The sequence below is a fragment of the Rhinoraja longicauda genome, chromosome 1, assembly GCF_053455715.1.
Source record: "Rhinoraja longicauda isolate Sanriku21f chromosome 1, sRhiLon1.1, whole genome shotgun sequence".
NCBI classification, from domain to species: domain Eukaryota; kingdom Metazoa; phylum Chordata; class Chondrichthyes; order Rajiformes; family Arhynchobatidae; genus Rhinoraja; species Rhinoraja longicauda.
In genome coordinates this window covers 116,876,093-116,901,121 of record NC_135953.1, presented here as the reverse complement: position 1 = coordinate 116,901,121, position 25,029 = coordinate 116,876,093, and the positions used below count along the sequence as shown (strand labels likewise).

The following is a 25,029-nucleotide window of genomic DNA, read 5'->3' as shown; positions in this document are numbered from 1 at the left end:
TACTTGTCAAATATACAATTAGCTATCTGTGGATTCTTAAATATTCACTCTGACCAACATATTGATCAATACTCAGTAAAACAAATCTGAATATTAGAGAATTTTTCAGTGGACATCCATTTTCACTTGCAGTAGGTCTAGAATGTAACAATAAACAGATCACTCACTGCACAAAATGTACAATGAATAGTCGTCCAAAGGGAAGCAGCTGGATTATTCCTCGTGGGGACTGAAGGTAAAATAATCAGTAAACGGGAATCGCATCTCTTGCCTTCCTTGCATAGCAAGGCCCATAATCTGACCTGGTCTGCTATGCCGTCAACGCCTGCAATTATAGCATGACCACTCCACACTTCTTCCTGCTGGGTAAACAACTACAGGAGGATAAAATGCATTTATGACCACAAGTCTTCTCACAGGAAGTTCCACATGCTGGAAAAACATCCTTGCACCATATAGTCCCTCAACCCAATGCGGCTTCAGCATATTAAATGTGTTTGTCACATTTTTCTGAAGCATAATCTTACTTATTGAAATTAGAAAAAAAATCTAAGATTGTATAGGAATGCTAAAATTTCCCTCACGCAGATTATACCTGCATCATTTTGGGAACTAAGTCGAGCTGTTTCTAGACATTCGAAAAAGGCGACAAAGAAAATATTTAAAACCATGTCTTGCATAAAGTACAACACATGTTCCACTCTAATAGTGGCTTGAATTACACTATTCCCAGGTATGAACCCTGCCGCATGGATCAGAACGTTACTGTTCCATTTCTGTGGGACCACTTCAAAGCAAACATTTGTTATACAATTAAACTACATTTCATATCTGTTATTAGAAGTAATGACGTACAAATGTAGATGTGATTTTAACACAGCCAATCGTGTACTGTCAGAATGTTTCAAATTTATCCCAACCAACTATCATGCGTTTGCTAAATTTGAGGGAATTATTAAATTTGATAAACTTACAAAAATACCAGTTGACGACTAATACTGTCACTCAAAAGAAAGAGAATCAAAGCTTTTTTCCTGTCTGCTAAAAAACATTCCAGCTCTTTGTTTTGCCTTCCAGTCTAGTCTGCTGCATTATACTTTGTAGTTTTGTTTTCTCAAGTGTCCGTATATAAAACACACACACATACACACACTTTTCTATTTTTAATTTTTCTTTGGTCTTTCATCCCATCTTTTTCCTTCTAAATTGTTCTCTGAGGCTCTAATTATTTTGATATGCATCTTTTTTGTTTGGATCTCATTCGCTGAAAATGGCATTGTCAAAATAAATATATAAAATGTTATATATATGATGTACTTTCTCTTAGAGCGAGATTACTAAAATGATTTTAGGCTTGTATTCACTGGAGTTTAGAAGGTAGGCTTGTATTCACTGGAATTTAGAAGGTAAGCTTGTATTCACTGGAGTTTAGAAGGATGAGAGGGGATCTTATAGAGACATATGAAATTATAAAAGGACTGGACAAGCTAGATGCAGGAAAAAATTTCCCAATGTTGGGCGAGTCCAGAACCAGGGGCCACAGTCTTAGAATAAAGGGGAGGCCATTTAAAACTGAGGTGAGAAAAAACTTTTTCACCCAGAGAGTTGCAAATTTATGGAATTCTCTGCTACAGAGGGCAGTGGAGGCCAAATCACTGGATGGATTTAAGAGAGAGTTAGATAGAGCTTTAGGGGCTAGTGTAATCAAGGGATATGAGGAGAAGGCAGGCACAGGCTATTGATTGTGGACCATCAACCATGATTACAATGAATTGCGGTGCTCGCTTGAAGGGCCGAATGGCCTCCTCCTGTACCTATTTTCTATGTGTCTATGATTTAAGTCATGGAGTCATAGTATTATACAGCATGGAAGCAGGCGCTTCAGCCCTACTCATTTTCAATGCACCCACCACCCTGTGTGGGAAAAACCTGCCCTCAGTTCACCTTTGAATCTTTCCCTCTCACTTTCAACTATGTCTCTTCCCCTATTCAGTGGGAAAAAAACTGACTATCTACCCTTTCCTCACATCTCTTGATTTTAACAACTTCGGTAAGATCATCCCTCAGTCTTCTCAGCTCCAGGGAAAACAGTCCAAGACTATCCAGACTCTCCTTATAACACATCCTCCTGTCCCAGCAACATTCTAGTGAATCTTTTCTACACCATCTCTAGCTTAAATATAGCATGATGACCTGAACTACACACAATATTTCAAGTACAGTTTCAACAACACTTTGTTCAGCTCCACCATGCCATCCAAACTCTTGTACTCAATGCCTCAAACCAATGCACAATAGTCTGTGAAATTTTGAAATTTGCATTTTTTTAAAAAACAAAGACAACTTAAATGATAGTGTTTCAGATTAGAAGTGTGGTTTTCCACCTAAATTGAGATTAAACTGATTCTCCACCAATTATAACAATAATAAATGATGCTGCCTGGATTAGAGGGTTTCAGCTACATTGAGAGGCTGGATAAACTCGGATTGTTTTCTATGGAACGTCAGAGGTTGAGGGGAGATTGATAGAAGTAAATAAAATTCTGAGAGGTATAGATAGACTATCGGAACCTTTTCCAAGGGTGAAAATGTCCAACACCAGAGGGGATAGCTATAAGGTGAGAGGAGAAAGGTTTAATGGAGATGTTATTTTACACAGAGTTGTGGGGGTCTGGAACGCATTGCCAAGGTTGGCGGTGGAGGCAGAAATGACAGTCGCATTTAAAAGGCTTTTAGATAAGCACGTGGAAGTACAGGGAATAAAGGGACAAGGATCATGTGGAGGCAGATGAGACCAGTTTAACGGCGTCATATTCAGTACAGACATCGTGGGCCACCGAGCCTGTTCTTGAGCTGCATTGTTTTATGTTCTAAGTGAAACAAAAATAATTGCCAGGAATATCATTCACTATTTATTTTATGGCTTCTTACTCGTTTACAACACGATCAATGGAACCATAAACAACAGCATCCTTAAGGCAGTTAAGTAACTCCCCCCTCCCCTGCAAATAATATTAAATAATAACGAGACAGAGTTCAGGAAGGAGATTGAAAACCTCGTAAACTGTTGCCAAGACAACAACCATTCCCTCAATGTCAGCAAGACAAAGGAGATTGTGATTGACTTTAGGAAGCAAAGTGGTATACATTGACGGTGCCGAAGTTGACATGGTTGAAAGTTTTAAGTTCTTAGGAGTAAACATCACCAGCAATATGTCCTGGACCATCCACATCAAAGCAATGGCCGAGAAACCACACCAATATCTCTACTTGCTTAGAAGGCTTAGGCATTTCGGTATGTCCCCAACTCTCACCAACCTCTATAGATGTGCCATAGAAAGCATCTTTTTGGGATGCATCACAGCATGGTTTGGGAACAGCTCCATCCAAGACATCAAGAAATTGCAGAGCAGCGGACATAGCGCAGACCATCGCTCAAACAAACATCCGTTCCATTGTCTCCATCTACAATGCGCTGCCTCAGCAAGGCCACCAGTATTATCAAGGATGAGTCTCACCCTAATCATTCCCTCTTCTCCCCTCTCCTATCAGGCAAGAGGTACAGAGGTTTGAAAACGCATACCTCCAGAATCAGGAGTTTCTTCCCAGCTGTTATCAGGCAACTGGAGACCTTCAGACTATCTTTAATCAGACTTTACTGGACTTTATCCTGCACTGAATGTTATTTCCTTTATCAGTACACTGTGGACGGCTTGATCGTAATCATGTATAGACTTTTTGCTGACTGGATAGCACGCAACAAAAAAGCTTTTCACTGTACCTCAGTACACGTGACAATAATAAACTAAACTAAACTTTATTGTGCAAATTCCACACAGTCAGTACCCGAGGTCAGGATCTAACGTGGTCTCCAGAGATTATTTTGATCAGATTTTAATTGACTATCCTGGCATTGAAAAGTGACTAAAATTAATTATTGTGGATTCTCATTGCTTCATGTTTTAATTGTTTCATTTTAATGTCTGTACATTTAAAAAATATTTATCTTTGGACTTTTCCTTTCTAATTCATCACCTTTCCTTCTCCATTTCTCCTTCAATAACTATTGTGACAAAGAATCATCCCACTCGGATTTACACTTCTTTCTCAAACTTTCAAGCTGAGTGGTTAAAATGATATGTAGTTTGTTCCCTGTTCCCTCACTTTCCAGATGACCGGTTTCATTTGTGAAGGAAAGAACTGCAGATGCTGGTTTAAATCGAAGTCTGAAGAAGGGTCTCGACCTGAAAAGTCACCCATTCCTTCTCTCCAGAGATGCTGCCCGTCCCGCTGAGTTACTCCAGCATTTTGTGTCTCCCTTTGAATGGTTTCATTTGTTGTGCCATCTTCAAAAAACCGTGTCACAAAAGATTGCTGCAATTAAAATGCAATTAAAAAGCTATAAGCTTTGTCATTTGCCTGCCAATTACAGTCCAATGCTGCAAAATGCAGATACCACATTTAATTACATTTTGCAATTTTAAGTGTGTGAAATATATATTTTTAGTGGCACTGATGATGAAATATAGGGCAATTTTTCAGTCCAATTTTTAAAAATACCTGTACTAATCTGGATAGTCTAAGAACTGGATCATGAGGTAAAAAGCAAAAATTGGAGAGAATACAAATAAGTCATAAGGTCATAAGGAATAGGAATGAATAGAATTAGACCATTCGGCCCATCAAGTCTACTCCGCCATTCAATCATGGCTGATCTATCTCTCCCGCCTAACCCCATTCTCCTGCCTTCTCCCCATAACTACTGACACATGCACTGTACCTATAAATAGCCATTAATACAAGAAGGCACCATAATTTGAAATGAGACAATAAGATTGTGTTGCATGCAAAATAACCAAAAAGAAGCTATGAGAATCTTGGAGCAAGATACAGAATAAATTAAAATTTGCTCAATACTTGAAAGTTCTGAAAATTGAAAACCATCAACTATTCCAATACTCCTGGTAAACTTCCCATCCCCTTTCAATCACGTATCAAATCAAATTATTTTGTTATTATTGTTGGTGGGGTCTACAAGGGTTGCTGTATTTGCATTCAAAGGTGATATTGTACATCTCAAGGTGCTTTAAAACTTTGAGCAAAATAACTAAAGCTGGTGTATGAAGACTGTGGTATTTTGTAAACCTCTTTAAAGTTTTGGCTTACTATGGTCTTCAGTGGGACTATCACATTTTAAAGATTTATATTATTCCCTTTTCCCCAAACTTTGCCAAGTCTTTAAAATCAAATCGATATTGAATACTAAAAAGAAATCACAAAACCACAGAATAAAATTGTTACTCATTTTGGCCAGAAAAGCATTTTAGCAACTGAAAGCAGAAATAATCAAGGCCTGCACAATAAAACAAAAAGCAAGCTGCTCAGGGATAGTTATCTGAAGCATTATATTAAATTCACAAAGCTTTCTCATCTAAAACTAAGTTTGAAAATCGTTTCATTTAATGAGCATGAAGATTTAATAACTGAACTGTAATGCACCTCAAATGGTCCTTTAAAATGAGAGACATTGGATATGACCTGCAGAATTTCACCTGCTCAATTCAGACTGAAATGATTTGGATTGTAATTTTGGTGTGGCAGCGGTAGAGTGGGGTGGGGCGAGAAAGGAGTGGAAATACATTCCAGTACACTCAACAATTAGTTCAATTCACCAGAACGTACAGGGTATTTTGTAAATCCACCACAGTTGTTCCAAGAACAAAAGTTCTGTGCCTTTATAATTTAATTTACAAATAAATGAACACATTTTTCAGTTTTGTACATTTCACATTTCTTTGCCCACTTACAGACAAGTCTCATACACAAATAAATGTGCAGATAAAATCTTTATTGCCCTTAAAATAATTAAGTGTTAAATCTTTAAATATGCTGTAAGGAATGAATTAAAGGCAGGCTTTGGAAGCATGTAGCTCTATCTATGTAAATTTGGCTGTTATTTTATTTGTTAGATGATGAGTTGAACTAACTGGGCCTCACAAACAAAATTTATTTAATGTCTTCGAAAACGTGGTGCTATATAGCTTGGTGGAATAAGATCTGATTGGATTTCAAAACTTTAAAAAAAACTCTGATTCAGATTATATTGGCCTAAACTGGCTCTTCGGAGTTAAATGCCAACGGCAAGGTTTAAAACCCGAACCCAAGTTTAGACCAAACTTTGAACCAGTCTGCTTTTGAGTGGATTACGAAGCAGAGCAGAGTATATCAAGCACTTCAATGTTGGGCATTTTGATTTGCAGATTTTGAGTGCTGTATTGTATGATTGTATGTTTCAATGAACGAACTCTGCCTCTGAATGTGCACAAAAGCAAGTGTCATCCGCGTATTGCAGTTGAGCTGACCTTGCTTCTGGAGTCTGAAGAAGGGTCTCGACCCGAAACGTCACCCATTCCTTCTCTCCTGAGATGCTGCCCGACCTGCTGAGTTACTCCAGCATTTTGTGAATAAATACCTTCGATTTGTACCACCATCTGCAGTTATTTTCTTACACTTGCTTCTGGAGTGTATGTGCCATAGACTGGAAAGGTTTCAATCTCATGGTTTAGCTCCATTCCAGCAGGGGAATTGTTGGGAGGCGAGGAGCAATATCGAAAGATTGAAAAATATATAAAGACAATAACCCAGGCTAGCTTGAGAGATGGCTCGAATACCATGCAAATATCTGTGGTCTGCATTTTAGCATAGTGGTGAGCTCTGTCATGGATGGGTTTGGTTATCATATGGCTAGATGGGTGGGTGCATGAGACAGGTTCTTACTGAATGTAATTGTAGCAGTTCTTTAAGTGAGAATCTTCTTGTAAGCAGCCTAATAATTGGCTGAAGGCCTCTCGGGGTGGAAGGTCATAAGGTCATAAATAATAGGAGCAGAATTGGGCCATTCGGCCCATCACGTCCACTCCACCATCAAAGTTGATCTCTTTCCATGGTGCCCCATATCCCTTGTTTCCATTAAATACAAAAAATTATCAATCATGCCTTGAATGTGCCGAGTAACTAAGCCTTTCCACTGGATGAAGAATCTTTTTTTAATTTTAATTGTGAATTGTCAATACATGGAAATTGACACCCGATTCTTACTACCCAGCCTGGGGAAATGCTGTCCAGAATAGCAGTTTAAATTGTATTTAAAGTCTACAAATATACTATGGATCGAAACCCACAAAGTACTTAAACAAACAGGAATTAGAGGGATATGAAATGAATGTAGGCACATTGGATCAGCAGGAATAGCATAATGGTTGGCATCAACACCATGGGCCAAAGACCCTGTTTTTATGCTGCACAACTCTTTAATCCACTGTATGACCACCTGTAAATGTTTGGGTGCATTAGATTGCACATATAAAATCCTCAGAATTGGTTCTTTCAACCAATTGTATTTACAAGATTTTCTGTATAAATTTCAGATTTGCACTAGCCTTTACAAATCCTTGCACTTTACAAGACAAACTATTTTTGCGTTTTAAAAGCAGACACATTTCTGTGAAATGTTATTAAATATTAAAAGCTCACAATCCAAACATGTAAAATGAATGGAATCTTCCGAATTGACAGAATTCAGTAACTCTTATTCTCAACTGTGAATCAATGAGAAAGTAGAAGTAAATAAATATAATTGTCAAATGACAAATTTCAGAGCTCAACTAAATGGAAAGGTTCATATTTGAAGGAATGTACAATGTGTTACTATATTCTCTTACACTAAGGTTAGTACATAGGTGACATGATCAGTATCAATTAAGAAATAAAATATTAAAAAGTATTTATCTTCGGATGTATTTCAAATGTGTAAAAAATTGGATCTAATTATTTAACAATCTAATTCGAGTCCGATTCATACACGCCTCATAAAAATTTTGTAACCCTCGTCTGAGTCGACTAATATCAGGCTTGTATCTCTGTGTTAACCAACATTTGTCTTTGATCAATTGCTAATAGAACCCTCCTCCCAGAAATACAATAGTATTTTGTAATGATAACTTCCATATTGCATCCCGCATCCACAGATTGATGAGGTGCTCCCACATTTGGCTGCAAAAGCCACCGCACCTGGAGGAAGTGGGAGTTGAGGTTGGGGTGATGATTTTAATGATCTCCCAGTTGGCTTGCAACCCTCCAAATCTATGAAATCCTCATAAAAGAGTAGTCTAAATCCTGTCCCACACACTCACCATCCATAGTATAAATGATATTCACTTGTTACCGAGACTTCTCATGCCTAAAATGTAAAACTTGTCATTTGTGTTCAAATTCACACCAGGCCTTACTCCTTTCTAACCTTCTCCAAGCATGGGTCCCAGCTTAACAAGGCTTCTTTTACACCAGCTGGGAAATCCACAAACTTTACCACTTCTGTAGTGCAATCACATGGGAACATCATTTACAACTTTGCTTCTAGGTTAGCACAACTCTGACTTGTAAATCTATCTGCCAATCCTCCATAGTGTTTGCTAAAATGCTTCAACTCCTTAACCCGCATGCTGTTAGGATCTCTACAAAAGCACGAATGCAGATCAAGCTCGTTCTCTGCTGTCTTCTCATGGACAATATGGAAAGAATTTTAAATGCTGCCTAGATATTGAAATCCATATGGCAATGAAAAGCAAACGTATCCTTATTCAACAGTTTACCTTCCTTCCTTTGCTGACCACCTCAGGATCAGTGATAAATAAAACACCATAGAAAAATAAATATTCTATATTCAATTCTTCAGAGTTCATTGACAGTCCCTTGGGATTGAGCATGACTTGTTTCTACTCCTTGCCCGTGGGTACTATCCATTTTCCTCCTCCATTTTGATGGTCTTGGCCCAGGGAATACCATAAATCAGAGGTGCCGTTATTTTATTTAGTCAAGGTGGCTTTGAGAACATCTTTTAATCGTTTCCTCTGCCTACCTGATAATCTCTTCCTGCAACAGAGCTCAGAATATGGTATCTGTTTTAGTTTAGTTTAGAGGTACAGCATGAAAACAGGCCCTTCGGCCCACAGAGTTCACGCCGACCACACTAGTTCTATGTCATCGCACCTTCTCATCCACTCTCTATACACAGAACAATTTACAGTGGCCAAATAACCTCCAAACCACCTTGTCTTTAAGATGTGGGAGAAAACCAGAGCACCACATGGTCTCAGGGGAATGAATGGGCAATCTCCACACCACCGCACGCACCCAATGTCAGGATTGAACCTGGGTCTTCAATCCTGGGTCTCTGGCGCTATGAGGTAGCAGCTCTATCAGCCACACCACCGTAACCCAAGGTCAGGATTGAACCTGGGTCTCTGCCGCTGTGAAGTAGCATCTCTACCAGCTGCACCACAATGTTTTGAAAACCTGGTATTGCGCAAACAAAACTTATTGGGGACTAAGTAACTGGGATTACAATCATGGTGATGTTAGCCTAGGAAGGAGTGATACGCAGAATCAGAGTCATAGAATCATGCAGCACGGGTACAGGCCCTTCAGCCCAACTTGCCCATGCCTGCCAAAATGCCCCATCTACACTAGCCCCAGCTACCTGCATTTGTATCTTTCATTATACCTGCCCAAATATATTTTAAATGTTGTTCTAGTAGCTGGCTCAACTACCTTCTTTGATAGCTCCTTCCATATAGTGTGTAAAAGTTGCACCTCAGGTTCCAATTAAATCTTTCTCATTTCACCTTAAACCTATGTCCTCTTGTTCTTGATTCCCCTACTCTGGATAAAAGATTGTGTGTGTCTACCCTATCTATTCCCCTCATGATCTTATACGCCTCTGTAAGATCATCCCTTACCCTCCAAGGAAAAAAGTCCTAGCCTGATCAACCTTTCCCTATCGCTCAAGCGCTGGCATCATCTTGTAAATCTTTGGTTACTTACATTGCCAGTGCATTTTGGACACTGGAGCTGATATTTCAGACCGATGACTGTTTATAATCGTTAACCTGGAATGCTGGCAGTTTATCTCTCCACTGGCCTACTGAATGTTTACACCATTTTCTGTTTCCACTTTTGTTTTGCTTAACAGCTTCTGACTAGTTTTGATGTAACACGGTTTTTCCTTTCTCCACAGATATTACCTGATCTACTAGACTTTTCCAGCATTCTCCGAAATTTCACATTTTCAGCTTTGTGTGTAACAGTTTTGGTATTGTTTCATTTTTTTGCCTAGTTTATCTATTCTCTATTCTCACTCTGGTAGCTCGTCCTCCAGATGATCGCCACAAACATGTCTTCACCCACCGCTGCCAACCAATACAAATCTGTATTATCCATCTTCTTTGCTCGCCTCTCTTTCACAGACATGCTCAATGTTCTCCCCATCCCTGCAACTTAAAGTATTACTGTATTTTAAATCTGCATTTGTACAAGAGGTCATCGAATTGAGATGTTAACTCCGTAGATGTTGAACAACATGCCGAGTACTTCCAATGTTGTAGGAAGGAACTGCAGAATCTGGTTTAAACCATAGACACAAAATGCTGGAGTAACTCAGCGGGACAGGCAGCATCTCTGGATAGAAGGAATGGTTGTTGTTACGGGTTTCGAAGAAGGGTCTTAACCCGAAACATCACCCATTTCTTCTATTCAGAGTTGCTGCTTATCCCGCTGAGTACTTCCAATGGTTTGGTTTTCTTTTAGATTTGGAACATCTGCAGTTTTATTTCCCAGTGAGAGTTTCAAACTGGCTGATTCACTTCTCAGAGCGCCCAAGATGGAAAAACAGCATAATCCTTACTTGCTGAACTTGATGGTGAATCAAACTAATTTTCATGACCAGTGTTGGGAACAGTAAAATAGAAATGAATTGTGACACTGACGAGGAAAAGACAATTTCAGGGTTGTGTTCTGGAATCTAAACAGAACTTCAGAAAACTGTTAAAGAGACAAGTTTCAAGTCTTCAAATGACAGTTAATTAAGATTGATAATTATCGATGCAGAAAAAGGCCATACTTAGATTCTTAATCTTTAAACACGAAACATTACATAAATACAGATCTTTGCATCATTTCTCACCACAGGACTGGAGAGTAGCTAAGACCATTCCTTTGTTTAAGGGAAGTAGAGAAAATGCAGGGAATTATAAGCCTTTTTTAATACGTTTTTATTACACAGAGGGGTGAGTGCCTGGAACGCACTGTCTGGGAGAGTGGTTGAAGCAAATACGGTATTTAAGAGACTTTTGGATAGGCACATGGATATGCTGGGAATGAAGGGATATGGATTATGTGCAGGCCAATACAGACTGGTCTTGGCACCATGTTCAGCACTGATATTGTGGACCAAAGGGCCTGTTCCGGTGCTGTACTATGCGATATTCTATGTGGTGAAAGTCATCTTTCACATCCAATGCCACCATCTAGATATATGCAGTCTGAATCTTTCAATATGTCCAAATGTTTCCAGTATCCATCTCCAAGTGCCAATTACTAGAAGACCAAAGTCACTGCACAGAAGTGCAGAATGCAACAATCATGTAATCTTTCTCCTGATTAAATTTAAATGTGCACTCATTCCAGTATCTGTGGTCTCTCGTCTCTCTCTTCAATTTGCACATGTTTTTAAGAATGGCATTAGGCCGTGTTGCACATCAATGGAAATCTGTTCTGGTCAACACCAGTCTTGGTATCACTCCTGCTTACAGTCAATACAAAATGAAAACTAGATCTTTCAGGTGTGCCCTGATGCACTTTGCCAGACAGTTGACCTCAATACAGGGAGTTTTGGGAATTTAAGCAAGTTTCTGCCGGACCTTAACTGAAGCTGAACAAATTAATGACTAATACTTATGCAGGAAGTATGAATCATCGTCATCTCAGCTCCTGATGAAAAGGTTCTGCATTGTTACCACAAAAATATATGGTTTAGCAAAGGATAATAGCCAGAATCATACTTCCTTTGCTAAACCATATTATGAGAGGAGTAAGGGAAATAAAAAGAGGAAGGAAAAATAAAAGGCTGGTGAAATGGTGGGAGGTGAAGGTAGAAAACCTCCAAATATCTTTCACAAGTCCAAGTTTGTATACAGCCAATGAAACACTATTTTCAGATAGCCAAAACATCTCACATATTTTGGTATGCTTCTCATATGTGGGATTAAACATATGGTAAATATCCTTAAACTATTACATTGTTTAGTTTCAACGGATGTTTTACATTTTTTAATATATATTTATATTTTAGGTTCAGTTCAATTTAGTTTATTGTCACGTGTACCGAGGTACAGAGAAAAGCTTGTTGTTGCGTGCTGACCAGTCAGCAGAAAGACAATACATGATTACAATGAATCCATTTACAGTGTATAGATACACGATAATGGGATAACGTTTATAGACAATAGACAATAGACAGTAGGTGCAGGAGGAGGCCATTCGGCCCTTCGAGCCAGCACCGCCATTCAATATGATCATGGCTGATCATTCTCAATCAGTACCCCGTTCCTGCCTTCTCCCCATACCCCCTGACTCCACTATCCTTAAGAGCTCTATCCAGCTCTCTCTTGAATGCATTCAGAGAATTGGCCTCCACTGCCTTCTGAGGCAGAGAATTCCACAGATTCACAACTCTCTGACTGAAAAAGTTTTCCTCATCTCAGTTCTAAATGGCCTACCCCTTATTCTTAAACTGTGGCCCCTTGTTCTGGACTCCCCCAACATTGGGAACATGTTTCCTGCCTCTAACGTGTCCAACCCCTTAATAATCTTATACGTTTCGATAAGGTAAGGTAAAGTGAACAAGTCCGATCAAGGATAGTCTGAGGGCATCAATGAGGTAGATAATAGTTCAGCACTGCTCTCTGGTTGTGGTAGGATGATTCAGTTGCCTGATAACAGCTGGGAAGAAGCTATGCCTGAATCTGGAGGCGTGCGTTTTCACACTTCTATCCCTTTTGCCTGATGGGAGAGGGGAGAAGAGGGAGTGGCCAGGGTGCGATCCAGTGGCCATCCTGTTTTACTGGAATACACCTTTGCTATTGTCCTGTTGTCAAGTGGACTGAGTCCAATCCTGTCTTCCAGCTTCGTTTTGGACATGATGATACTATGCACCTTCACCTAATTTCACGAGAGGGAAATGCTCAACTGGAACCTTACTCAGTATCACTGTGCAGCACATATTAGCAGGACCTTGGATTATGATCTTGTTTATTTTTAAATTTCCCATCCTATAAAAATAACTCAAATGTTATTCTCTACATTATTTCACCCCAGCCCGGCGAAAATCCCTCTCATACAGACAATTTTAAAGCTATTTAATAATCGCATCTAATACAAGAGGTTTTCTTTTGCATTTGCACAAAAAAATGACATCTTTTTACCATTTTAAAATCCTTTATTTGCCTCTATAACATCTTTCATATTTTGAGTTTGTTGAGAGAGTCCCCATATGAATTGGGGCGAGCCACTCCGGTTACGGTGAGATACCGAGTTCATTATAATTTACATCAATCTAGATAACTCATGCTCTGGATAACTGGCACAGTCAAAATAATAGACAATAGACAATAGACAATAGGTGCAGGAGTAGGCCATTCAGCCCTTCGAGCCAGCACCGCCATTCAATGCGATCATGGCTGATCACTCTCAATCAGTACCCCGTTCCTGCCTTCTCCCCATACCCCCTCACTCCGCTATCCTTAAGAGCTCTATCCAGCTCTCTCTTGAAAGCATCCAACGAACTGGCCTCCACTGCCTTCTGAGGCAGAGAATTCCACACCTTCACCACTCTCTGACTGAAAAAGTTCTTCCTCTTCTCCGTTCTAAATGGCCTACCCCTTATTCTTAAACTGTGGCCCCTTGTTCTGGACTCCCCCAACATTGGGAACATGCCTCTAATGTGTCCAATCCCCTAATTATCGTATATGTTTCAATAAGATCCCCCCTCATCCTTCTAAATTCCAGTGTATACAAGCCTAATTGCTCCAGCCTTTCAACATACGACAGTCCCGCCATTCCGGGAATTAATCTAGTGAACCTACGCTGCACGCCCTCAATAGCAAGAATATCCTTCCTCAAATTTGGAGACCAAAACTGCACACAGTACTCCAGGTGCGGTCTCACCAGGGCCCGGTCGGTACAACTGTAGAAGGACCTCTTTGCTCCTATACTCAACTCCTCTTGTTATGAAGGCCAACATTCCATTGGCTTTCTTCACTGCCTGCTGTACCTGCATGCTTCCTTTCAGTGACTGATGCACTAGGACACCCAGATCTCGTTGAACATCCCCTCTTCCTAACTTGACACCATTCAGATAAAATCTGCCTTTCTATTCTTACTTCCAAAGTGAATAACAAGTGAAAGAACAAAAGCAATCACAAATTAGAGAATGTAATCACTGTAAAAGAAAGATTCCCTGCATCAGGGAACAATGATCAATTTAATGCTAGAATAATGCTGGATGTGAGGTAGGAGAACTGACATCAGCACCCCCCAGTTCAATCACAATACAAAAGCTTCTCTATGCTGTGTTAATTTGCAGTATGCAGGCATATAAATCGTTCTTTGTTATGCACAAATAACTGAGATTTTTTTAGACAGATTCTATAATTAAATCTGGTGGCTTGCACTGCCCCAGAAGCAGTCATGCATTAATACTTAAAAGCTCATTATTCCTTGCAGACCAAAATAGGATAAAAACGTGCTTAATTTTGTAATATTTACAATTTTACACATCTTGTACTCCCACCACACTCCTTTTCAAAGAGACATTTCCCTCCAGAACACCTTTGCTCAACTTTCTACCAGTTTCTGGTGTGTCTAATCTACTTGTACTTTTTTTTTGTCAGCTCTCTATCTAAATTAATTTGTTATTAAAGCCACCCCACCCGCAACCTTTGTCTCCTTCCTTACCCCAAATCCTGATGTACTCACACATCTCATGTTTGAAACCATTGTCCCCAAAAAGTGTAAAACAAGATTTCAAATGCAATCTTTCAGTAAACAATTCCAAATACAATCTTTAGCTCTGAGCGACGATTCCAACATTGTTACAGCAGGGGATGCTAATAATATGGTTTGGAAGCAATGGAATTCAGAAACACTAATATGAATGCTTTGTTGAACATTATGCTAGTGGTGCTTAGAGACTGGGAGCAATGAGATTGCTTTCCTGCTGTTAAGTGCCAATTTTTGCAGGTTTTGCAGATTGGTGGGCATGTTACGTTTTGTCAGAAATTTGTGTTGACATTTCAAATACCGAGTATTTGCAGTTTTTAATCCTTACTTCAATTACTTTTGAATGGACCTCTCCCTATTTTTGTTTTCCTTGTGACCATTGACTGCCTTTGACATAGTATTGAGAAGACGTAAACTAATCTTTAGCATGTGTCATCAGAATTCTGAGAGTGCCATATTGTGAATATATAAGGACTGAGACAAAACACAAGGATATTATTTCTTTTATCTTCCAAAGTGCTCATGGAAGAGGTAAATTACATTTAGAATTGATGTGAGATGGCCCCGAGGATCATACAATTGATTCAGAGGCAAAAGTCCCCAAAAAAGTTTTTTGGGATAACAGGCATGACCCCTCAGTTGAATCATAAAGGGCCTGTCCCACTTCGGCAATTTTTAAGGCGACTGCCGGCGACTGTCAAAGTCGTAGCAGATCGCCGAAAAAACGGCGACTGGACTCCCCCTATGACAATGTCTACAACAATGTCTACGACAAGCTACGACAACCTACCACCTAGTTGACGGCAAGCTACCGACAACCGGCGAACCAATCATCGCGACTTAGGACGTCCACCTACGACAGCGCCTAAGACAAGCTACGACAACCGATGTCAACCTACCTCCGCCCTCGACAAGCTACGACCCTGTCGGTCACAACTGGTGACAACTGTAGCCATTTCACGTAATTTTGGCGCCAAAGTGGTGTGGGCAAGGTTTCCAATCATTCTGCATCATGACTGCCATGGAGCAACATATGATGACATTGCTCTTACAAGAAGAACAAGCCCTGCTGCTTGCAGCGACCCTCATGCTTAAAATTCTGCAAGACAGAAAGACAAGAAGAATGGGGAAGAAGAAGCCCAAGAAGAGGTCTGTGTGGTTGAAGCCCTTGTCCCTGAAGAGACCCAATGCAGTGCAATGTCAAAATAAATGAAAATAGTTCGCTTTTCAATGCAGTGCAATGCTTGTGTTTGTGTTTGTTTTATTGGTCAAAATAAATGAAATTCAAAATATTTTAAAGAGATGCCATGAGAAACTACTCTGAAATACAATAACTTCAAACATCAATCTTTTGTCAAAATGTCCAAAATTTACTTTATTCAAACAAACAAAATTATTATAAAAGGTGGATAACCGTCGTTAGCACCGGCGACAACCTAAGTCACCTGGCGACAACCCACGACAGCGCCCACGACAGGAGATGACAAGCTACGATCATTGGCGTCAAGCCAGCAGTTGCCGAAAATTTTCGAGCAGGGAGATAATTCCGCGGCGACCAGAAAAAAGTTACGACTCTTTGGGGACTACTCACGACCATGCCCGCGACACCCCGCTGACCGTGCGGCGACAGCCTAGTCGCCTGTAGTCGCCTTAAAAATCGCCAAAGTGGGACAGGCACTTAACTTGCCCGGAAACAGTTCAGTTTAGTTTATTGGCACGTGTACAGTAACAGCACAGAGTAATCCAGTTACAGTACAGTAACCGAGGTACCAAGCAACAGACAGGAGCTTTCGATCAAGAAAAGAGAAAATAAGGTGGAGATCTATTTATGATAGGCTTGGGACAGTAGGCGGAGATGCTCCCTTTTGTGGGCAAGACAAATGAGGGGAAGTGAATGTGTCAGCCGCTAATAAATTTAATAAGGAATGCAAGAAAAACGTCATTATTCAGAAATAGATTACAATAGGAAAAGCAATATCAATTAATGGGAAACTGGAAAATGCTACGTTTGATATGGTCCTATGTTTTAAACACACTAACCCGCTGCACAGATTAATATTCAACAAATTACTAGTTAAGACACATATGATAAACCAATTTATTCACAATAAAAGCCAAACATTGCTGTTTAAAATCATTCTAAAATAATTTTAGTCAATACTAGACCAAGTTGGGCCCAAACTGCTCCTGCATTGGTGCAACACCCTCTCCTCCCCTCTCCTCCCCCCATCCCTCCCCCCTCCCTTCCCTGCACCCCCCTCCCCTTCCCCTCCCCCCTACCCCTGCCCTCCCACCCCATTCCCCCCTCCCCCTCCCCCCACTCCATCCCTCTCAATCCCCCTTATCCTCCCTCCTCCCTCTCCCTCGGAGATCGATTTAAACTTTAAAATGTGAATAACATTAAAAATATGACACTGATTTCAATGAAACTTCTTCCATTAGCACCAAAGGGATGTCAGTGAGTAAGGTGGGCCTAAAATTGTTGCGCTATCGTGTACCGTTTTGGCTGTAATTCAGGAACAAACAAACAAACAAACAAACAAAAGTTTTAGTATATAGATATACAGCCCAAAAAATGCATGGCGTCTTTGGAATTTCTCCGCACATCTCATTGAGAGATTTACTGCAATGATCAGATGGATACGATTGATATTTCTTGTGACTAAAAGTCAAACATTAGATTTTTATCAACCGGGCTAAAAGTCATTTTTCACACATGCTCCTATAGCAGTCGGCAGTTAATGAGGTGAAGATATATGGAACGATAACAATTTACAATTTAGCTGCAGTGCAATTTGAGTAGCACAAATATTAATCTCTTCTTGCGTCAACTTGGTTGAGATTTTAAATAAATTAGGGTTTCCTGTGTTTCTAACCAATGAATTTAGTCACTGAAATGGAATTTCCTTTCGGTGAAATTGGAGAAAATATTTATTAGAAATACTGTTGGTGGATTTCATTCTCTTATCTTTTGCTCCATCTATTTTCTTGTTGCATCAAGCAGGCAGCGCTTGAGACTGCGCCAAATGATGGACATGCTTGGTTGCTCTCCCTTGCTTCTGGACTAAGTTTCAATCCATTGGTCTGTCAGCTTTGCACTTCGCACCTCATGAATTATTTAATTAACATTTGCATGGTGGCATGGTGGGCAGCAGTAGAGCTCCTGCCTTACGGAGTTTGCATGTTCTCCCCGTGACCTGCGTGGGTTTTCGCCGAGATCTTCGGTTCCCCCCCCCCCACACTCAAAAGACGTAGAGGTTTGTAGGTTAATTGACTTGGTTTAAATGAAAAAAAATTGGCCCTAATGTGTTTAGGGTAATGTTAATATGTGGGGATCGCTAGTCAGTGCGGACTATGTGGGCCGAACGGCCTGTTTCTGCGCTGTATCTCTAAACTAATTAGTTTTATCTGCTGGATTGTAACAGTAAAGCAAAAACAGACTATTTTTAAGCACATTCCAAAACCATAAATGCCAGCTGTTTGGATTCAAGATGGAACGTTCATAACATGGGCACCTTCACTACAGCACAGCAACCCACCGAAACCTAATCAACATCATAAACTTTAGACATTTTCTTCAGAGATACAGCGTGGAATCAGGCTGTTTGGCCCACCGAGTCCACACCGACCAGCGAGAACATCCCCCTACACTAACACTATCCTACACACTAGAGAAAATTTATAATTTTTACCGAAGCCAAACAACCTACAAACCTATATGTCTTTGGAGTAGGAGAAAACCCACATGGTCACGGGGAGAACGTAGACAGCAACTCTCTGCCACCCCTATTTAGAAAATATTGCTAAAACTGAAGGCAAGTGTTAGCTAAAATTTCTGCTGCAAAGATATCCAATTTGCAAGATTATTTCCAAATAACTTACATCAGTTCTTCTCGCACGAGGTTCATGCCAGCCATATGGATACAGTGGCAAGATTAAATGAGATGCAAAGCATCTTTTACCATCATGTGAAACTCAGTGTAAATATGGTCCACATTTGAGCAGTCAACTCCAATGATGCAGATATTCACTTAACAGAGATACAGCATCATCTGGCATCAAGGACCAGTCTGAACAGGCACTTGGCTGAGGTCTGGTGGTTAATCCTTCCTCAGGTAATTTATTTGCCCATCATTTTCATATCGTGATCACTCTTCCCCACTGATTGCATCCCGAATCTTCATCTACTTCCCCAAGCTGGTTACAAACTCAAACCTCATTCCATTGATGCCGTGACCCAAACATCAGTCTTTATCTCCAATCAAATGAAACGGCAACATTCCAGAACCAATCCCTCCCCCTTGCCTGTCTATCCATAATATTTATCATCTCCAAGCGTGTTGCAGCACAAGAGTGATCCAAGCTCCTCTATCAGATGCTCAATGATGGCAATGGTACATACATGGCCGAATAAGTTACTTTGTGCAAGGAAAATGCACATAGAAGGGCCTTTCCACAATTTTCTGTGTAACGTGCAGTTGAATAAGTCTTTGAACGTGCAAACCAACAATGCTGCTAGGGGCAATGCACAAACACACATCCCAAACACAACCCATACGTTGCCAGCTGATGAAGCAGAAATCAGGCTTAACACCTTGTATTCTGTGAGTCCAAATGGTTTAAAAACTAATAGCAGAAAACCTTTATCCAATTAACCCAAAGAGTGAGCTGGATGTTACGTTATACAAGACTGCACTCGTCATTTTTATGATGTCATTCGCACATTCTGAAATGTCATCAACTATTTTAAAACATCAACTATTCTTGAAAGAGCCAATAGTAAAACTTCAGTCTGTTTTAGGTTTAACTAATCAAAATGAATAATCCTCGTGTAGAGTTTTTAAAATCAGATCATTTGATATATGCTTGGCTAACATCTTCAAGCTAATTTTCATTCTGTTCTCTCACACTACTCTCTAATATTACTTTTAAAAACATTTAAACCATATCCAAGAACTAAATACAGATTATAAAGCTAGTACAGGGTGTTTGATTTCACGCTACCGAAGAAGACAGAGTGCTGGAGTAGCTCAACTGGTCAGACAGAGTCTCCGAGAACATGGATAGGCAACGATTTGGGTCAAGACGCTTCTTCAGACTGATTCACAATACTGATGTTTACATAAATAGTCCTTGCATTTAAAAAAATCTTTTGACTGCAAAACTGAAGTCGTTTTCATCTCAGAGACAAAATATAAGTGAAATGGAAGGGGACTGATTTCATGATAGCCCCCACCACTTCAAATTTTATTTTGAACTGAAACAAAACTGAAGGGAAGATAAAAAGAGTGAAAGACAGCCTCATTTGCAATTGCCAATAAATGCACCCATCCTTAAATTCAGAACAAATTGTACTCATGTACTCTGGAGCTAAAGGTGGAGTTCTGGTCAAGCTACATTGATTAGCGTGTGATGATGTCATGTTCTGCAGCTAAACCAAACTGCTGCAGATGACTTTGTATGCTCAAAAACAAATTTACTACTGAATTTTCAAGCTTATTTATACAATGTGCTAATAATGACTCCCTTTTGACTTCATCAAACTTTGCCAGAAATCCAATTCTCCTTGGATTTGCTCATCACTATACAGCACAAGTCGCCTTATACATTCAGGTTAATGCTTAAAAATCCAGCAATGAACACAAAATATTCACCCCCAACCCAATCTGCAGCAGTCAATTATTGTTTGTCTGCAAGATGATACCATCAACCACAAACCACATTAAACTCCAGGTAGCTGACAATAAACCACGGTAGTACAGTAAATAATAATACATTTATTGTTCAAGCTTTCAAGGTGTTACCTTCAAAACAAAAAAAATGTCTTTCTGATTTAGCCGACTTCATCTACAGGTTTTACAGTCATGATTTACTGCTCTGTAATGTTATCACTCATAAATATTTGTAAGTGATGCAATACAGTTGGATGGCAACGCAGCTTGAATTTTTAAAAATGTTTGATTTACCAATCTGAGAAAAATATGCAAATGCTAACTCACATTCTCAACCACCAAACTAATGAGTTTGCCATTTTTAGAGTTTTCAGCTTATGAAACCGCAGGAAGGTTTTACAGTCAAACCTGTTTACAATCCTTGTTAATCTCTACTTAAGGTCACATTTTACAGTACTGTTATGCTTATTCATGTGGTAACAACTGACAAGCTCTACATATTTTTCTTCCATTGTCATTTAATGCTTTTTTATGCAATACTCTATATAAGTAGAACAATTGATATGGAGCAGAGAGTGTCACATGTTGGAGCGATATCCAGTAACATATCTGTCGGATGCATTACCAGGACACATTAACACGCCCTGGGTTCTTGTGATAGAACAATTTTTGCTCCATTTACGTTTGAGCTAACACATCGATTGACAATTTAAAATAGTGTCTACATCACAAAACTGCTACATTTTCCTTCCGTAAATCCAAGGTTGAGATATTTGCTTTTTTTTGTGATCCCAAAACAAACGGAAAAGAAACAGCACATTTAACAAAAAGTGGCAAACTGCGCCACCAGAGAAAAACAAAATTGCTTCGACCACTGCAACAGTAGTTCAGAGCACAATGGGAAACTATTTTTTGCATGTGTGACTACACAAATCTCAAATGATCAGACCATCAGGTTTTATTTTGTATGGGTCTTCCAGGAAGCTCAATCATGCACTAAGCAAAACAAGGAAAAAAACAAGCTTGCTGGAAGTTTCCACTTAGCTGGCTATCATCCTGATCATCTGTTCCTCACACACACACAGAATGGCCGGGTTTCCTGTTTTCAAAGGATTTTCACATTTGTTAGTCTCAAAGTTGCAATATAAAAATAGCCCAAAGCTCTCGCCCAATTGCATCAACTCGCTTCGAGCAAGGAAGATATTCCAATAGCATCACAACAAATTTATGATTCAAGAATGAACAATGTACACAAGTGTCTCCCACTAATTAGATTTCTAGAGGGTACACTTGACAACAGACCCTCTTGTGTGCACAGACTCAACGAACACCAGTACAATTACTGCCAAGCAAAATACTAACCAACAGAAAGCAACACAAACACCTCTGAAAACACTGGTTCATCAATAGATTGCACTACACTACGGAATCCAACTTTCAGAATAAGATACATTGGCAGAAAACAAAAGAGTGAATATGTTTTTAAGATGCTTATGTCCGAAACTTAGGACTTCTATTACAAAGCTCTGCATTAAAAAATCTATTTTTCTTAGTTAGGCTTGCTGCACAAAAATCTTTGCCAAGGCATAGAAGTTTCATTAAGCAGACTGAAACTAATATGTGTAAAAGTTACTAGCAATAGCGATGAATTCAAGTCTCAGTCTGATATTACAAAGTTGTGGATACATCGTAAACTACAATGACTTCACAGATAATGGACAGGAGCCTTACAGAAAATATCGCAATTCTTACAAGCTTTCAAGTTTGTACAACCGTTTTTGTTTTAAACGTCTAACCGCCACATTTCAAATAACTGTACATTCCACATAACAGAGGGAAAGGATTTCCACCTTTTGTGGAGAAATCGAGGGCTGGTTGACATGAGCGCAGCTGCAAGAATCGCACACCGAGTCTTGCACTCTCGCTTTCACACATCTCCTCCTTTAAGGGAAGCTGCTTCCAGCCCAAAAAATAAACGCAACTCCACGTGAACGCCACGACTTAAAGTCTATCTGCAATCTGAAGTTATTTTCACCAGTTTTACCCTTCATTGCTTGCGAATTCAGCCACTGCAACAGCTGTTCCTGCGGTTGATCTTGCCCCACGACAGGCAATCTGGTCACTTTCCTGCCAGCTTCCCATCTTTACACCACCCTCCTCCAAAGACCTTTGACACACAGGAAGTAGACACAATGGTCTGAAAATAACAGTCACCAGCAACGGCAGCACACTCAAATCAACCACGTCTATGTAAAAAAAAAATCATCCTGTCTAAAATCAGCTCAGTCCATTATCATGGAAAGAACCACCTCACCCCATTGCTGCCCTCCCGAATGCCCAACAGAGGTGAGCTTCCTTCCCCACTGGATGTAACTAGATGGGAAGTAAAGTAGAATTCTGAATCCAATAATAACTTGATACGTTCAAGTGCAATTAATTTAAATCAGTTAGGAAAAGAATGTGCAAAGGGAAATTTTGTTAAGCAGATATCACTGTAGCATAGAGTACAGTCATTGGGAATTTTGTGAAGCAGGTATCACTGTAGCATAGAGTACAGTCACTGGAAATGCCTGAAGCAGAGCAATTTGTTAAGAGAGAAATATACAAACCATAGGATCTAGAGCTGTGGGGAATGAACAGGCAAGCAATTTATTACTTGTCTCTCTTTTGGCAGAACAGTTCCGACTCATACAAACCAAGCGACGTGGTCTCAGAAAAAGCGATCGACCATTTAAGACCTTGAGCAGAAAACATTCTGAGAAGGTGCTCTTCCAAGCAGGCAAACTTGGACACCAATGGTATGGACGTTGAAATATCCAAGTTCAAATAATACCCCCCCTTTGCCCTGCCTCCTCTTCCCTTTTCCGGCTTTCCCCCACTATTCCATCAGTCTGCCCGTTCCCTCCACAGACGTTGCCTAACCCACTGAGTTCCTCCAGCACTTTGTGTGTTTTGTTCATGATTGTGTCTGCAGTTTCTTGTGTCCCAATCGTGGATTGCATTTGTGTAAAATTGACATGGGCCCTTCTGTATTGAAGTTCTGTGGATCTATACCGTATTCAACTATGTCATTCTTCTCAAAATCAAGATATTTTATTGATTCAGTTCAACACTTTGCAGAATGACTGTCAACTAATAATCTCTTGTTCCCTGTAATCGCAACCTGGCCCTCCTGCACCACAGTTTACATTAGTACAACAAAACTGGAACTGCATTTCAAAGTACAGATTTACTTGAAGGCAGATTAATCACGAGGAAATCACTTGGTGAAAAAGTGTTTCCCACCACTGGTTGCACTCACATCAACTGAAGTTATGGCATAACACCATATGCAGGAATAAATGAATGAATGAATGCCTGATGTATTACCTAGGTGAAACGGATAGCCAAATGAAGATATACATTTATCTGAGTTTTAGAAGTTTAGAAAATAGAAGAAAGCAGCTAACCTGACGGAAAAGGCAATAGAAATAAGCAAATAGCATGTTCTCGCAGAATTGTTTTTTGGGTCCAGCCTAACACCATTTAACTCAAACACGTTTCACTTGCTTGTAATAAACATTGCATTCATGAAGATAACATTTAGTAGGTCACCACAGGTGTATTGTTGACACGGTAATGGCATTATGTTAGAATTTCCATTTATCTTTCAGTTTTGTCTGCCCTAAATGACATGACATTTATAGGCATTAACAGATGTTTATGCTACATTAAAAACAAGTGCTTATATTAGTTATGCTTGAAAGAGTACAGGAAATGAATGCTACCAAAATTTAACAGCTTTTCACTGTTACATTATTTCCCCACTGTACATTATTTCCCCAGCAATTTCCTCACTGGCATCATAATAATCAAATCTATACTGTAACAAATTGTTATTATAATATGTAAAAGAAAGAAAACAGACAATTCCAGCAAGGTTGCTCCCTTTGATTACAAACATTCATACTTCTCTAAAACAATACTCCTACTATTCTGTGCTATTACCATTGGAATTACATCAGGATCTTCAGACAAGTTGAAGGGAACAAGTGCTTTCCAACTGATTAGCAACTTTGGAGAACTGAACAAAATTAAGAATACATTAGCAAAACACAAAGTACTGGAGAAACTCAGTGAGTCAAGCAGTGTCTCTAGAGGGACTGGGCAAATTACATTTTGGTTCGGGGCCCTGCATCAACCTGATTGTAGTAGTGGGGAAAAAGCTGGACAGTGGGGTAGGACAAGGCATAGCAAATAATAGGTGGATACAGGTGAGAGGAGTTTGATTGGCAAATGGGTGTAGTAAGTGACAAAAGGCTAGAGGTGAAAAGGAGACAAGAGTTTCGATGAGGAGTGAAATGTAAAGCTGAAAGGAGGGATATGGGTAAAAGAGAGCAGAGGGAGGGGAAAAAAGAATGATAAAGGGAAATGGGGGATTCAGAGCTGGAAAAAATGTACAAAGGAGGGAAAACGAGTAGGG

General features: G+C 39.7%; 1 protein-coding gene across 6 annotated transcripts in view; it reads right to left on the bottom strand.

Annotated features, from left to right (window-relative positions):
• Positions 1–25,029, bottom strand: part of gab1 (GRB2-associated binding protein 1) — a 165,936-nt gene that overhangs the window by 79,096 nt on the left and 61,811 nt on the right. Inside the window, exon 1 of one of the 6 annotated variants that reach the window (XM_078405077.1) lies at positions 22,612–22,693. The exons of the other annotated variants lie outside the window; for them this stretch is intronic. The gene's annotated coding sequence lies outside the window, so the exon portion shown is untranslated. Of the gene's footprint in view, positions 1–22,611; positions 22,694–25,029 lie in introns of those variants that run through there. 6 annotated transcript variants of the gene reach the window in all.